The sequence below is a fragment of the Nycticebus coucang genome, chromosome 2, assembly GCF_027406575.1.
Source record: "Nycticebus coucang isolate mNycCou1 chromosome 2, mNycCou1.pri, whole genome shotgun sequence".
NCBI classification, from domain to species: domain Eukaryota; kingdom Metazoa; phylum Chordata; class Mammalia; order Primates; family Lorisidae; genus Nycticebus; species Nycticebus coucang.
In genome coordinates, this window is record NC_069781.1 from 119,989,000 (window position 1) to 120,006,513 (window position 17,514).

General features: G+C 48.3%; 1 protein-coding gene across 12 annotated transcripts in view; it reads left to right on the plus strand.

Annotated features, from left to right (window-relative positions):
- The window catches only part of NTRK3 (neurotrophic receptor tyrosine kinase 3), a 367,735-nt gene that overhangs the window by 164,049 nt on the left and 186,172 nt on the right, over nucleotides 1-17,514 (plus strand). The gene's annotated exons all lie outside the window — the stretch shown is intronic.

Below are 17,514 nucleotides of genomic sequence, written 5' to 3' on the forward strand. Positions count from 1 at the left end.
GGAACCTGCTTGCGTAAATTCTGTTTTGAGTTAAGATGCTCCTTCTAATGAAGCGGAGTGGAACTCCTGGCCTGGCTTCCGCCCCCTCCTGTAGCCTACAGGCCCCTGTGGCTCTGAGGATCACAGTTTTGGCTGTGAACAGGAGAATGGTTTTATCCTGAACTAGTCCAATCCTGCTTCTTTCTCCAGGCTTCTCCTGGTCAGATTTGGCCCCCATAGGCTATCTGCCTCCCAGCAGGGTGCAGGGGATTGAGGGGGCAGAGAGACACCCTTGTAGTTAGTTAGAGTCTCTTGGGAAGCAGGAGCTTTGAACCCAGTTTGAACCTCTGAGGGCTCAAGTTCCTTTTTTCTTGGCACAGTATGATTTCCTGTTTCGAAGAAAAAACCCAAGGTTTTAAGACCTTTAAAAAAAAAAAAAAAAAAAAGAGGCACTTGGACACAAAATAGCTCTTACAAAACAACATGTTGATGAGTTAAGTATAAATGAACCAGAGACATATGGATTAAATTTTCCTTGCAATCCACAGGGGCTTCACAATTAGGGGAAGAGTGTTTGTTAAAATGTGTGTGTCTCTGCCAGGGTCTGGGACAGAGTCAGGGGCTGTGTGGTTGCTGGAGAAGCCTTGGGGCCCTCCCCTCCCCCACGTTCCCCTTCACCCCCAGGGATGGAACATAGTGCCAAGGAGGTTACTATAAGTCTTAGGGTTCTTTTTTTTTTTTACTCCTTGGGCCTGCAGTCCTTTTGCTCTTAATTGAATTGTTCCTCACACATCTCCCCTGTGCCTTCAAATGGGGAACCAGCCAATGCCTGACTCCTGCAGTGACCTTGAACTTGTTGGGGAAAGGAAGTTGACATGAGCCACTTTGACACGTGTGGGATGTTGCTGCCTACTCCTTCCTGACTGCACAACCCTCCTATCTTGACCCATCCTGTCTTAACCCTTCTGGGCAACACAAATACCTTTTTGTTCAGACACGGCTATTAGAAATACTGCCTCCAGGTGGCCAGGAGAGGGAGGACCAAGGTGGGGATAGGGTGGAAGGTTGGCAACTTCTGATTTGGGTCTCCTGGGTATCATTCTTGCCATCAGGAGGACATGGAAGCTAGAACGTCTTCTGGCCCAACACCAGGAATGAAGACACTGGAGGGAGGCTTGGTTTTTGCCATGCAGAGTCCTTCAGACATTCCAAAGAGCCTTCGCCTTGGAGTTTTTATGCTTCCTCTTCAGTATTTGACCAAGGAGCAGATAAACACACTTAGGAGAAGCCCTGAGCAGCTTTTACAGTTGCTTTGTTGTTTTGCCCGAGAGCCCTTTGGCAGAGCAATCTTAGTGGAAGCCCCTGAGTTGAACAGATAATGTCCTCAGAGTCAAGGGCAGATGCCCCACACCTCCAGTCAGACCTCACTGCCCTTTCCTTCCCTGCTTAGGGGGACCCATCGGTCTCTTTAGAACACAGTTTGAAAGCACAAGCGATGTTCTTGAATAGGAATCACTAAATTCCTTGGCCCTTAGCACCATCAGCACAGTCAATAATGTCTCATGGGCATTATGTTGAGTGAAAGAAGCCAGACACAGCAGAGAACATGCAATACGACTCCATTTATGCAAAGCTCAGGAATCGGCAAGGCTAGTCAATGTTGATAGGAGTCACATAGTCATTACCTCCGATAATGATTGAGAGGGGCATGACAGAACTTTCTTGGGGCACTGGAAATTTAATGTATTTTCACCTGGGTGGTGGTCACACAGGTGCACACACATATAAAAATTCTTGAGCTGCTAACTCAAGATCAGAGCTCTTGATGCTCCTGATTGCATGCATGTGTTGTGTTCATTGAAAAGCTTAAAAAAAATCATCTTCTTTTTTTCCCCTCTCCCAAAGTCTGTGGGCACTGTGGTCTGGTGAATAAACACGTGATTGAGAGTTTGGGCTTAGAGATCTCTGGTGCAGGGATGAGGGCTGAGCCTGATGGAGCAGAGCATGGGGTCATCCTTGGAAAGACAAAGCAGCATCTTCTCCGCAAATCAGGGTCATGGGGGACTGAGGACACACGAGTGGGTTCTGATTGAATGGCCTCAGCCACACTGGAAAGGTAGGATGCAGAGTAAGGGGGTCAGTGAGGCCCCAGAGCGATTCTAATATGGAAGAACAAGCAGGCGTGTGGATTGGCCCTGTCCCAGGGCTTTACCCACCATATATGGAGGGGCCATTTAAGTCCCTATCCGCAGTGTTGTGATATAAAGAGGATTCTGTAGGCTCTGAGGGAAGGGGATGCTGGTCAAACAGCTCTACCCACCCCCGCTTTCAAGTTCAGAGGGATGAGGGACTTGGCATGGTCGAGGCGCCCAGAAGGACAAAGTGTCTACAACCAGGCCTTTTAGCTCCCAGAAAGGGGTCGTGTGTATCAAACGTACATGTAGGCAGCTGGAATGTTGCACGAAGAGATGGAATTAGCATTGTTGGACTAGCGTGTCTGGGCTCTGATAGGGAAACACAGTTGGTCAGTGGGATTAAGGAATGCGGCCCGGACAAAGTGTGAGAGTACTTTACATAGTACTTTGCAAGGCCCCAGTGAGAGCAGGTTGTTTCCCAGGTGTGGGACAGCTCTCATCCATCCTGTCCTCCCCATCCTCTTTCTCCCCTCTTGAGCCTGGGTACTGGAAGGTCATTGGATCCAGGCCCTGAGGCTTTATGTCTCAATTTCTAAGGGTCCATATATGGAAGCCTGGGCTTCTCTGCCTGGCCAGGCAGAAGGGAGATTTCAATAATCTTTTGGAAAACAGTTTTCTCTCCAACCCAAGCAGCTGTCCTTTGCCAGTGAGTGCTAGAAATGAACTGTGCACAGCTCTGCTTAAGAATTCTCCTTCTGGCTAATTCATCCCAGGCTCTCTCAGTTCAGTGCATGGGCAGGGGAAACTGAGCACAGACAGCGACTCTCAGAGACTTCAGCAGCCACATGCTGATGCTTTCATTCTTGAGAGATGAAGCATTTCCTAGACTTTGCTGGTTAGACCAACACTGCCAGCTGCACCTGTGTGTGCCCACTTTGCTTACTTTCCAAGGGATATGCCAAATTTTTGCCATATTGAAGGTGCTGGTGCCGTCCTTGCTGCCCCCCCACACCTGTGCTGCTCTTCACCTCTGATGAAAACCAGAGACCAAAACACCAGCCTCAGTCTTTTGGCGCTGGATTTTTAACTTCCCTCTTCATCAACCTGGGGTCTTTGCCCTGAGGTTGGCAGAGCCAAGTCATTATGGGGTTGAGCCAAACCTACTGGGACTTTCCGTAAGTGATGTTTGGTTCTCATACCCAGGGTGGCTTTTGCTGGAACTTTTGCTTGCAAATTGCCTTTGGGCTCTTACAAGGCTTCAAAAAATCAGCATGAAGAAGATAAACAAAAGGCAGGAACAGGCAATTCCCAGAATTAAAAAAAAAAAACACCAAAACATAAAATGGCTAATAAACATATGGAAATTTGTTCAGCTTATGTAGGGATCAAAGAAATGCTAATTAAATCAGTTACAAGATTCTGTTTCCCCCCATTAAATCGGAAAACAGTGTTAATACATGATGGTTTAGATGTAGAGAAATGGGGGCTCTCATTCCCCTGCTATAGGGAAATAAATTGGTACAACTTTTCTGGAGGGCTGTTTGACAGCATCTTTGAAAAAACCTTAAGATAAAAAAGGAATATTCTCTTTGACGCAGCAATTCCATGTTTTGGCATTTCTCTTACCTTAAGGAAATAATCAGAAATGTTCACAGAAGTTCATATACAAGGTTGTATATTGAAGTGCTATTTGTAATGATGGGAAATTGGAAATGATTGTAATGTCTAGCAATACGGAATCTGTTATATAAATCATGCTTCATTCAAATAATGAAGCACCGTGAAACCATTAAAATATGTCGTAGAACACCATATTTGAAGGCATGAAAAATATTTACAATATTTGTCACTTAGAAAAGTCAGACTGTAAGCCATTGTATTCAATATGATTCCAATTTTTTATCGACAACAAAAAATTCATATGGATGTAAACAAGGTCAGAAAGATGTATGCCAGCCATTTGATTATGGTTATTTCTAGGTCTGGAGATTACGGATGAGTTTTATTTTCTTCTTTGTGCTTTTCTGTTGCCATGTTTGAGTTATGGATTTAATGTAAACTTAATTGTTTGAAATTTAGATTATTAATAATTTTTCATGATCGATAATACCTTAATGGATGTCTTTTACGTACATTTTTATGTAGACTTTTGTCAATTCACATAAGTGGAATTTGGGGATCAAATGGGATATCCACTAAACGTATGTTACTTCCATAATTGCAAACAAAATTAAGTCCTTTTAGGGTTTTGTACTTTGGGCTTCTGTTGCCTTTAATCAAGCGCTATTAGCTGGCCGTACACTCAACTCTGCTGTTTTTTTAAGCTGTGAGCTGACAGCAGGTGATGGCCACGGCCCTGGAGATGGGATTTCTTGGGGACATGGGGTCTGCCGCCATTTTTCTCAAGTACTTTTGTTGTTGTTGTTGAGACAGAGGCTCACTACATTGTCCTTGGTAGATTGCTGTGGTATCACAGCTCACAGCAACCTCAAACTCTTGGGCTTAAGCTATTCTCTTGCCTCAGCCTCCCAAGTAGCTGAGACTACAGGCACCCACCACGATGCCCAGCTATTTTTTGTTGTGGTTGTCATTGTTGTTTAGCTGGCCCAGGCCAGGTTCAAACCTGCCACCCTCGGTGTATGTGGCTGGCGCCGTAACCACTGTGCTATGAGGGCTGAGCCCTCAAGTACTTCCTGAGGCTGTTTGTCTCTTAAGCTTCTAGACACAGGAGGCATCTTGGTGTCCCTCTCCCTTTCCACACCTGTGGCTTCTGGCAGGTGGAGTGGGGAAGGGACGAGGGCTCTCATGCATGTGAGGACCTGCTCTGGGCCACATGCTAGTGTGGCTCTGCCAAGCTCTGGGCATCTTTCATGATTCCCCACTCCACATCTAATCCTGTTTCTCTTTGTTTTGCCTCTAACTGCGCCTAATTGGGTCTAACCATTTCTCAGCACCTCCACAATATCACCTGGCTCCTGCCACATCCTGACAATTGTGAGGACAATTCTCATCCACTGGCTGGACTCCCCACTTCCACCTGTGCTCCCTGCACTCTCATCTCTACCCAGAAGCCAGAGGGGTCCTTAGGGAACACTCTGCAGTGCCCTCTGCACCCCTCCAAACCCACCATGGTGGTCCGTCTCCCACAGCAGAAAGCCAAAGCCCGGTGATCTGACCTAAGCCACTGCCACTTTCCTCCTGCTGTCCGCTCTGGCCACACTGGCCTCTGCTATTCCTCAGACACATTAAGAACATCTTCCCGTGGGACCTTTGCCCTGTGTCTCCCTCTGCCTGCAATGACACTTGCCCAGACCTCCCAAGCAGGACCATGGTTCCCCTGTTGTGTTTAGCTGTCCGTTCTGAGATCAGACCTCCCCTGACGTAGCCTTCCCCTAATTGTGCTTTTTTATCACCATTGCACCAATTAGGACCTTCCCTATAGGTATTTGCTCCTCCTTCCCCCACTAGGCCACAGCTCCCTGGCAGCAGGGACGTTTTGCACGCAGTACCTGTACACCCAGACCCTACAGTGGAGTGTGAATTCCTCCAGCGGCCCCTGAGCCCTGTGCGAAGAGGACAAAGCTGACGAGGTTCAAGAGTTTAATGGGCCCACCTGTTCAAGGTCATGACATAAACATTCATTGGTCCAAGCTTCTCTGAACCTGTTTGTTCTTTGTTCTCAGAGGCCTGGCCCCCCAGGGCAGGGGGCTACTCTCCTTACCACCATTCCAAACCAGTGGGAACTGCTGGCTGGGTCCCTGGAGTCCTGGGTCCAGTGGGGGTTAGAGGATGATCTGAGATTGCGCGTGAGATTCTGTCTTGGCAGTGCACACTGGTTTCTCCCCCAGCAGCTGTGCTGTGTGCTTGTTGGTGCCAGTGTTTCTAAGTTGTGTCTGGGGAGGAGACCCACCTGTGTTTTAACTAATGGGGCAAAACTTCCTTGGCTCAATGTGACAGTCGGGGAGGGCTCTGATTCCAGGGTACCTCAGGGCACAGACAGGAAAGGGGCATGTTGTGTCCCCGGCTCCATGCGGCTCCAGTGCAGGAGGGAGATTTTTACAGAGTGTTTTACTCAGTCTTCTCAATTGCTACCTCATCCCCATCGTTATTTATGATTTGCTTAGTGCCCCTACTGTGTTCAGCAAGCTGGGAGGAGGCGTAAAGTCCTTGCTCACCGTCTAAGGCCTTGGAGGGTAATGTAGCCAGACAAATGACTCAGGCATAAACCACCTTTCTGGAGAAGGTGCTTACCTCTCCAAGGCATCAGGTTTCTCAAGGTTTTGATTTGCACGTGGCTTTCCATTTTTAAACTCCCCTTGGAAGGAATGGAGACAAGTCTGGGGAGAGAGAGGGTGGGGGAGGCAGAGCTGGGAGGGCAGCGTGGAAAATGTTGGCTACATGAGGTTTTTTCAGAAGAATGGTATTCTAGGAGGCATTTCCAAGGCGTGCGGTTCGTGACTCGAGATACAGCACTGGGCTGGAGGCCAACGTGGTGCTGAGAATGAAGAGAAAGGCGAAAACCAGGGAAGGGAACAGGTACGGGAGAGGGTGGCCAGAAGCCAGGGACAAGCTCAGTAACTGGAGGCATAGCAAAAATATTTATATCCCTCCAACCATCCATTCCTTCATTAATTCAACTGCTTTTAATAAAGATTCCATCTTAGCTAGGAACTCTGCTAGATTTTGGGAACTGGCTCTTCTCCTGCCCTTTAGAACCTCAAAGTCTGCTTGGAGCAATGAAATTCCCTCCTCCAAGTGTTTTACCACCTGCAACTCTCGGCTTACTAGCTGCTGTTTGTTACACCCCCTTTCTGATTCCTGCCTGGGTACACTGTATTCTCCTTCCATTGTAGTCATCATACTGCTACATGCTTTTGGGGAGTGCAGGGGGCATTTTTATGCGTATTTGCTAAGCCTTCAGCTCCCCTCCTGCAAGCTTTATGAGGATAAGGACCTTGTCTCTTTCCTTCATGGGTTCATGAGAGCAGCTTTGGGCATGTGGTAGGCATTCAATACTTTTTTATTGGATGAACGAAACCATGAATGAAGGAAGTGAAAGGAGCCTCATTTGGTGCATTAGAGGAATAAAGCAAGATAGTTAGTGAGGAGTCAGGAGAGGACCCAGCAGAGGAAATCCCACTTAATCCTGTGATGCTTCCTGAATCCATGACCATGGATTCCCCCTAGTGTGTTTAGCTGTCTGTTCTGAGATCAGACAGCAATGGTCTCCCCCGACCTAGCCTTCCCTAGTTCTGCTTTATTGAAGATGACAACAAAGCTAGTGTCCCCCATACACCGAAAGCCACGTGTGTGCCAGGCTCTGAATTCAGTGCTTCATGCGTGATCTCATATACGGTAAATAGGACCATCCTTATTTTGTAGGGGAAGAAACTGAGCCCCAAGGATGCTGAGTAATTTGTCCGTAGGCACAGGGTCAGCCAGTAGTAGAATGGGGATTCTCATGGCGCCCCCCTAAAGGGTGCTTATCGTTCTTTCTCTTCATTGCCTGCAAACCAATGCCTACTGTTCTTGCAATAGCTATCACGGGACCAAAGTGAGAGAAATTCCAGCTAGATAGGGGGAACTGTAGGGCACATGAGATGCTTTCAGAAAGAGAGGGAAATTTTTCAGCATCTAGGATTTATAGAAGGGCATCTGGATGGTCAGTATGACGTAGCTGTGGTGTGGCCCTCTGGAAGGGCAGACTAGGCTTCAGGATTCTCCTGGGGTTCCTTTCAGGGTGTCTGTTAGGATCATTAAATTGCTAATGGAGGGTGACAGTGCTTGACATTTGGGTAATTAAAACATCCACTGATTAAATCATCACTTTTTATTGACAATCATACCGGTGAAGGCAAAATTAATTTGATTTTAGATATTCTAGCTGAGTCCATGGCTGGACAGGGGACAACTTATGTGACCCTGTGGATGGTGGTAAGGGCTCCCAGGTGGCCTCGATTCAGGCTGACCATGAAGGAGCTGGTGTGGCCAAGCCCGTCAGAGTGAGGCCCAGCTGGTGTAACTGCACAATCTGCTTGTGGGTTCTAGACACTAACTCTAGGAGGAGTTTGGAGAGAATGTTGTTTAAGGCAGAAATGTGAGGTGTCTTAAGAGTCCATGAATATTTAGAACAACCCCCTGAAAGGTGGGGAGCGTCCAGGTCAGAAAGGGATCATATAGTGGAATATGTGGTGAGGTGTCAGAAGGTGTAGGACATGCCTTACCTCATATACCCATTCTTTTAATTCCAATAACCATCAGAGGTCATTGTTTTATTCCCCTTTTACAGATGAGAAAAATGGAGGTTCTGAAAAGTTGGTACCTTGCCTAGAGGTCATACCGTTATTTAAGAATCAGGGTTTATTTCTGACTAGGTCTATCAGCTGTAATCCTAGGGAACCTTTATATGAAGTTGAATTTCTCTAGTTTTATGGTAGAATGAGGATGCCTCAGGGAAAGTGAGATTTTCTTTGGCAGAGCCACAAGAAAACCGAGTCATATACAGTCACTGATGTCGTCATTTACCATCGAGAGGATGTTGGGTGGGGTCGATCCAGGCCAAAGGGTGTTTGTTGCTCTTACATGACTAAGGTCTGGGCTAGAATTCTGTCTCCACTTCTCTCAGCGCTTGAGTCATTTAGGGGACAAGGATCAGCTTAAAATCAGACACCGGGACTCACTGGTAGGTCTACAATGGCCACTAGCTATGCGTGGCTATTTAAAATTAAATACAACTTAAAAAGCTGCTTTTTAATAGCACTAGCCATATTCTGAGAGCTCAGTAACCGTATGTGGCAAGTGGCAACCACATTGGTCAGTGCCAGACACTTCTCTCTGAATCTTCAGACGTTCCAGTGGACGGAGCGGAACCAGAGGTCACTTGGCACTTTCTGACAGCAAGCTAAGAACGGACACCGACCATTTGTATGGTTTTGAGTAAAATATTCTCTGAGCCTTTGTCTCATCTTCTATAAAATGGGAAGGCAGGGCCACTGTAAGAACTAAACCCAAATGGCACGTGTTGAGCTTGCTCTGTGGTGCTGGGCACATGGGCACGGCTCCTCAGAGGCTGATGCCAGCTGCATATTCAGGAGAGACAAGGACACACCCCCTCGGTCTGGCCTGTTTTCTTCTCAGATCGATTTCCATTTGTCAAATTTACCTGAGGCCACACATCTCCTTGCTAGTTAATTCGTGTTGCTTTTGGAAATAACACCAGAAAGAAAAAAAAGCAGACCAACCATTGGAGGCCCCCGCGTTTTCCTTGATCTTCTCACGTGAATGCCCCGTTTGTGTCGTCCTGTCAGACCTCTCTGCTTACCCTTCCCCGGGGGTTGCAGCACGATGGACCCTCTCCTGAGACTTCCATCTCCAGATTTTTCTCTCTCACCTTATTCTGCCCTTGTCCTTCACGCATCAACAACACATTGAAATATTCCACTCCTGGAGCTTGTTAATTAGTGATAAAGTCCTCATCATGTTGTACACGAGTGGACCGAGGGTGTCTGTTAACGGCTCACTGAAAGCCCTGGATGTTTTGTTTGTTTATAATCATCACCACCACCCCCTGACCGTGCGGCAGGATGTAAAGTGGTTGTCCAAGTGGAAGGTGCATTTGAATCACCTGGAAAGCTTGTTATGCCTGTCTCTGGGCCCCACCCCTGGCTCTCCCATTCCCTAGGTCTGGAGCAGGGCTGAGAACTTGAATTTCTGACAAGTTGCCAGGTGGTGCCAGCGCTGCTGGTGTGGGACTCACACTTTAAGGATCACTGTTTTAGACCACGCTTACCCATCAGCTGAATGCTGCTCAAGAACTCTCGGTGTTAATATTATCAGGAGGGCTTAGGTGCAGATTGCTGAGCCCCATCCCCAGATTTTCTGACCCAGGGCAGGGAGGACGATGGAGCTGGAGAATGAAGATTTCTAACAAGTTCCTAGGGGAAGGTGCTGCTGCTCTGGGAACCACAATTTATACCGGTATTTGCTCTGGGATCCATCAGACGTGAGATCAAAGCCTGTCTTGCCAATCTGTGATGATGATATTAATCTCCCTGAGCCCCAGTTTTCCCATCTACCAAGTAGAAATAGTTTTCCCATCTACCAAGTAGTTTCTACCAAGTAAAAACTGTAGGGCTTCTACAGTTGAATAAACTAACAGTAGGTGCTTAATAAATGCTTGACTTTTTTCCCTCTAAACATGAACTGTCCTGTCTGGGCTGCAGGGGGGCTGCCAGGAAACAGAAAATGCACAGCTCTGTGTTGGCCTGCGATGGCGTCTGCTGTACCCCTGCACCGCGGCCAGCACATCGGGCCCTCCCTCCCTGCCCCCAGCCTAGCAGTCCCTCTCAACCTACCTGCACGTCAGGCTGCCAACCCTCTCCATTTTCAAGTGCCCACCACACTTCTGCCCTCTTTGCTACCGCTCCCCCAAATTTCCCAAACAAATTTGTGTCTCATTAAATTGTGTGTTAACTGCAGCATGGTAAGAATAAACTGTGTTTATTTCTAGATAGTCTAAAACTTTTGGCCACCGTGCCTAAATGTAACTAAAAGTAGTTAAAAAAGAAATGAAAGAACATGAAAACCAACAACAGGAAAAAGAAAAGGGCGATGCCAGTCTGATGTAAGACTGGGGAGAGTGGAACACAGCCACCACCCTGGCCCCAGACACCTGCCCCCCAGTAAATTACTGGGGGCCTTTCAGTGCCCTACACTGCAATTGATCCAGAGAAAACCCAAACCAGCCCTGAGCTGAGCTGGATGGGGTAGCTGTCCTCAGGGACTCCTGAGAACCCTTGACAGGAGTGTGAGAAGGGTGGGTGGTTTGACCTGAGGTCTGAGGGAACCAATGAAAGCCTTCTGGGATTTTTCATGGACTGAGTTACTCTGCCAGGGCTGGAACCAGCAAAAACGAAGGCACAGAAAGTGGGACTCCCGAGCTGGGAAGAGGAGGCTCAGAGCGCGGGGCCTTGGAGAAGAACAAATACAAAAGCAAAATATCTTTGCCTGCTTGTAGCTGCCAGTGACACATCCTTGGTGCTTTAGCACAGCCCGTCGGTCTGTTCTCTCCAGCACTCTCCCGTCAGAAGCAGCAATGCTTTCCAGCTATGGAACTTAGAGCTCGCTGTTTAGTCTCCCTCAGCATCAGTGTTCCTGGCTACAAAATGGGAATAATGATTGTTTTACCTGATAGGGCTGCTGTTCAGATTGAGATTACGCTCACAAGCTCAGGCAGCACAATGCCAAACAGGTGAACGATAAATATCTGTTCCTTTTCTCTTATCTCAGCTGTACCAGAAACACTGATATAGATGTTCAGAGATGAAGGTGATACTCTTGGATGCCTTGGTGGCTTGTGCCAACCCAGATGCCCCCCTGGAATTCTGGTCTTGGCCATGCTCGACAGACACACTGGAAGAGAAACCCAAACAGAAGGGGCAGGTTGGAGTCTTGCGGGCAGCGGGCACCACTGCTCCCTGGGCTCCACCTGTGTCGTCTGCTCAGGCAGGCAGCAGGCAAGGTGGAGAGAGGCCTCCCTGGCGGGCTGCTCCCTGCGGAATCAGTCAAGAGGACAACAGCACCCACCCTCACCCACATCTCGAGGAGCTGGGGAGGTCCCGGGCCTCAGATGCAAGGAGGTGTGTGCAATCCCCAGCTCATCGGGCCAGGACTTCATCGGAGCCGCCTCCTGCGTGGCTGCCAGTGGCTGCCATCCATCTTCTCAAGGCGGTTGAAACTCGGTGAAGATAAGTTAGGATGTGAGGAATGCGGTAGGATTGAACCCTAATCAGTTCATTACTGCACCAAGAGAAAAAGGTCATTCCAGGCCCAGACTGATGTCTCTTTCCGTATCTTCTGTTTATTCCCTAACAGTCTTTATTTATCCGTTTTTCTGCGAGGGCAGGGGTTCTCAACCTTCCTAATGCCGCGGCCCTTTAATACAGTTCCTGTGGGCTGTGGCCCTTTGATACAGTTCCTATGGGTCGTGACCCACAGGTTGAGAACCACTGTGCTAGAGGGTTGTAATCTTCCTTCTCCTCCTCCTCATCTTGCCTTCCCTTTCTCTCTCCTCGGCTTTTCGTTAAGGCTTTTTGTCTTGGGTGCTGGTTCAGTGAGGCCCTTAGGTCCCTCGTTGCCAAGAGCATCATACACTGACTTCCAGTGCAAGACAAGAAGAGGCATTTTGCCGTGGCCCTGGCTCAGGCTCTTGCTCCCAGGCAGCCCTGCAGTCCTCAGATGACATTAAGTGGACAAGTAGAAGGGCCTGTGTTTCTCTGGGCTGGGAGACAGGGGCAGCAGAGTGATGTTCCACTTCTGAATCCCTTGTCATGTTTCTCTGTTCCTCTCACCACATCAGGACCTGTGATGATCCTGTAGCTTGGTGGCCAGAGTGCCCAAAGTGACCTCTGTGCCCCCTCTGTGGGTACCACACCCCAGCTTGCCCTCTTTCTGTCTCAAGTTGGGCAAGGGGAGGAGAAAGATGGGAAGGGAGAGGACTCCTATGGTGGGCCTGATGGAGGCAATTCCAGGGAAGCTGCCCAAGGCTTCTGACCTCAGGGCATTTGGCATCCCGCAGAGTCCTTTCTGGTCCTCACCTTGCCTTTTTGGACTCTTCTTATTCCTTGTTGGAATAGCGCTGCCCACAGAGGCCAGTTTTCTGTTGAATTCACAGATGGGATCTCATTTTTCCCTATTGCTAGCCCTGCGTCCCATGGTGACACTACAGGATGGTGAGAGGGAGCAGGCAGAGAGCAGGAAAAACCAGTGCCAGATGTGTTTGGAGCAGCCGAGGCTGTGATGTGCTCTTCACTAGGAAGTGTGGCTCTTGCTGGGTGTCCTGGATCTTCCTGCAATTGCTCTAGACTCTGGCTTCCTGGGTATGTGCCAGGGAGAAGGCATCTTGTATTTTAGGGCTGTTTGGGTGCTGAGATCCATGGCCTTTCCCCCAAGCCGGGCTCCCTCTGTGAGGTCAGTGAATGTATTTGGATGTGCACCATGTAAACAGTGGAGCACTAAAGGAGAGGAGGAGAAGAGGCAGATGGAAAGCTGGAGCTGGCATCTGGCAGTTTGGAAGCAAAATCTTACATGTTCTATGCCAGCTTCCTCCATATTGTGGCCCCATCTGCCTTCAGCCCTGTTAACACGGGCCTGGGCATCTCTGCCACTTACCATCTTCGGCTGGCATTCCTCTGCAGGAGCGCACCTCCTCATGGGTGGTGCCAGTGTGGCTCTGCCTAGGCTCAGACTCCACACGTGCCTTGCTCCCTCTGACACCCCTGCACCATTGGAAATCCAGATGTTTGGGTGCCACCTGTTTTCTGCCTAAGGCTAGGAGTCTTGGTTAACATCTTTTAATTTTTTTTTTTTACCCCCTCTGGGGAAACATATTGAATGTGATTCATAAAGACCATAGTAACGACAGGACTTGAAATAATAATCTCAGGCTTTCAGGGTGTCCTACCATGAGCTCAAACAGCCTTCTCGCCAGCAATTTCTTACAACAGATTGTGATGCTTCCCTAATTGAGAAGGCCAACAGGCTTGCCCAGAGGTAGTCATGACTGATCGCTTTCTGCAAGGTTGTTCTAAGTCTCATGCTTCTGTTGTGGGGCTTGAGAATGGGAATCAAGTTCTGAGACCTAAGGCCATGCTGCTGACCCTGGCCATGCCTCATCTCCCCTGGTCACCGAGCCCTTCTTTCCTAGTGACCTTCACTTCCTGCCAGCCCATTCCTGCCAGCACTTGGCTTGTCCTACAGCTTGGAATCTCTCTCTGATCAACACTTTCCTACCTTTCTTCCTCCCTTCTTCCTGCCGTAGCTGGTCTTTGTACTTCACCTTGGCTGTCAGTCTCCTGGCCCCCTCTGATCCCTGGGTCCTCCTGGCTCTATGTGCTTCCGCATCCAGACCACCCATTAGCTCTTCAGTGGCAACTCCCTGGAGTCCCGTGTAGACTCCCCTGCCCACTTGCTCTCTCTGCTTTGACAACCCCTACCCATTGTGTCCTGAGTTGCTGAGCAGAACAGCCTTGAGTCCATGCTCCCTGTTGATCTGGGATTCAACTCCAGCAGGGCTTACTGCTTTTTGGAAGGCCTTTGGTTCAGCTCTTATTGACCTGCAGAAGCCTCTCCAGACCTTGTCTATTCCTTGCAAACCCCGTAGCTTAGCTTTCTCACTCTCACTTTCACATCTCGTGTGCTTTATTGAGCATGGAGCTTCCCAGTGCTGGGACTTGCAGTGTTCCTCCTACGGAACTCAGTGTTGTTCTGTATCCTCACCTTCCTTTTCTTGTATCTCCCTGCCTAAAGAGTCTAGGTATGTATGTTCATTCCTTAAACTTTCATCTATTATCTTCTGAATTCCTGAGCTAGGAATACACATATGGGTAAGTCTCTAATCCTAAGAAAATCACAGCCCATGACGTCTAGACTCTAAATACTACTGTACAAGGTATAACAACATAATGAAGAAAATGACAAGAACAGTGGTTTTCATTAATGAGCACTTACACTCTACATCAAGCCTTGTGCTGAGGACTTGTCATGGATATGACGCCAATCTTGACCCCAATCCTATGAGTAGGGGCTTATCGGATTCTCGTTTTAGAGGAAAGTGAGAGAGTAAGAGCTCAAACAAGAGGTAGAGTTAGAATTTGAAACCGGACCATGTCTTCAGATTCTCTCAACTTTGCCTGTTCCTTTCCCACCTTCCTTCTCATGAGTGGGCTCACCTAGAGAACCCCCTCCCCCTCCCACATCCTCTCTGGCCCCTTAGCTTTCCCAAGCTCATGCCTTTCTGCTGAACAAGCGCGGCTGTTCTGACCCACTGTGAATTTAGCTGCTGAGCACGTGTAGAATCACATTGTGCTTTTAACTGCAGGCAAAACCCATCCCCCTGGGAACTGTCCCAGTTTGAGGGTTAAAAAAAAAAAAAAAAAAGACAGTCATGTTAAAATAGAGATAAACACTATAGACAGAGAAAGACATGAAAATAGATCCAGGAGGGATGGTAGATACTCCATCTAAATAGATACCAGAAATAAATACATGGAAACCATAGATAATTATTGTAGGGTGTTATGTTCAATAGGAGGCTCTATGGATAAATATATAGACTTCATGGATAGCAGAATAATATGGAGGAAGTGAAACAAAAACGGTGTGTGGGAGTCTGTATAACTCTGAGGGGCTGTGCTGAATGGGACTGGGCCCTTCAGTGCTGCATGTTCCATGGAGCTGATCCAAAGGAGGGTCTGAAATACACAGGCAGATTGCAAATTTCCAGGATGCATGTGGCATTCTGGGCAGAATGAGTGAGTGGGATTAATTGAGGACTGTCTGAGGGAGGCTGGATGGGATGGGGGGATATTGAAGGCAGACCTAGGAGAGTGTGGCAGGGGCGAGCCTTTGAAGCTGACACAGGGATGTGGAAGGCACAGTGGAGCCCAGGAGAAAAGGGATTACTTAGAAAGGGGGGTGAGGATCAGACCCTTCCAGCTGACCCAACAGAGTGAAGTTCAGGGCTCTAGTCCTCATAGACATTTAGGGAGAAGCGCCATGTCTCCCTACACATTGGGTGGACCATTTTGTCAGGGCTGTCTGCACAAGAGTTGGGGCACGTATGAGGAAGCTTGCAGCTCCATGTCATAAACACAGGGAGAAAAATCTATCCCAAGGTCGCTATGTTCCTATCTTTGATGATTGTGACTCTGATGGATTTGGAATTGGCCAAGGCTCTGCCTACAGGTGCTCAGGGAGGGTGATAGACAGCTGGGTGAATTTGGGACAGGCCTCCACTCACCTGCTGCTTCTCCCCTCTCTGGTCTCTGCCCTTCCCTCCCCTCTCTCTCCTGGAGACTGTGGGGATGACTCTGTAGTAATTCTGTTGGACAAATATCCCTGTGCTGTTTGGCTGTAGAATTTTCCATTCAAGAGCCTAAAAAATGGATGGAAAAGTACTGAGATTCAGGAAGGCAGGGCTGGGTGTCCATCTCTCTATGGGTCTTCAGTGGTTTCTTGAGACGATTGAACAGGACGGGTGTCTGTAATCGTTAGAGGTGGTCTGTTTCCCAGGTAGACCCCATCTTTATATCCTGTTCCTTTCTTTCCAAGATGAAAGGGGGAGATGTCAGCTGTCATTGAAGGGGAGCTTGTCTATGATAGCCAGCTGCCTTTATTCTCCCATATGTGTCTGGGGTACCTACTGGACTTAATGGATAGCAGAATAATATGGAGGAAGTGAAACAAAAACGGTGTGTGGGAGTCTGTATAACTCTGACGGGCTGTGCTGAATGGGACTGGGCCCTTCAGTGCTGCATGTTCCGTGGAGCTGATCCAAAGGAGGGTCTGAGATACACAGGCAGATTGCAATTAGGCAATTATCTCGCCTTGTTCTGGGGTGGCTTTGGGGTGAGTTAGAGGCTATGGAGCATGCGGACAGTGAGGTCTTTACCTTCAAGGAGTTTGACATTAGAATTGTTTATGCCAAAAGGCCAAGCTGGCAGTTTTCTCTGTACAGAGGGGAAGGCCAGGGAGTTGCTGCTTTGGCATCAGGAGTTTTGCCTTCTACACATGATTTTGTTGTCGTGGCATTACCTAAAATGACATAGGTCCCAGGTGTGTTTTTCAGGGCTTAGCCCTGACAGCAGGCCACTTTGGCAAAGGCAGATTCCCTCTCTAAGTCAGGGGCTCTCTTTCTTTGGCAAGGATTGTGATGTGATTCATGAAGAGGAGCAGGCAAGGGGCACACGGAAGAAAGTCAGCAAGTCCTAAAGCTACCTTATTAGAGAGTTTCAGATTAGAGAGTTCGGCAGAGAACTTGAGGTACAGATCCTTTGTTGAGTTAAAATTCCTGAGCTGTTTGTACACAAGGGAGGTTTCCATAAATAAGTTGGGTAACAGTTCCAAAGAACTTTTCCAATAGGAATTTGGCTAATCAAGTGTCTAGCTGGACTTGTCCCCAGAGGATTCATGAGAACAAAAACCCTGGAGACAGCCATCCAAATGGTATCTGGGAGGGGTGTGTATTATGGCTCTGTTCCTGCAATATTCTGGGGTATCTGCCCAGTCCTGGATGACCAGAACACCCTTACACCCTTCTGGAAATGCACTGCAGGCAGGATGGAGGGTGTCCCAGAGAATGGGCAGCCGTAAGCAGCCATCTGCTGGCCAAGAAGGGCCTCAAACCACCTGATCTGGAGATAGGAACAGTATGAGCCCCTTAAAGTTTACCTGCTTACTTTTGCCTTTTTATGTTAAAGTCTTCTTAGCTAGAAACAGGATTGAGAAGAGGTTTTTCTGATAGAGAGCCAGAAGCTATGACTATATGGGTTCCCCCCGCCCCCCGTCCCCCCAGACTGATGATGGATAGTCACACTGGTGGGCAGGACAGTGATCTGGTGGA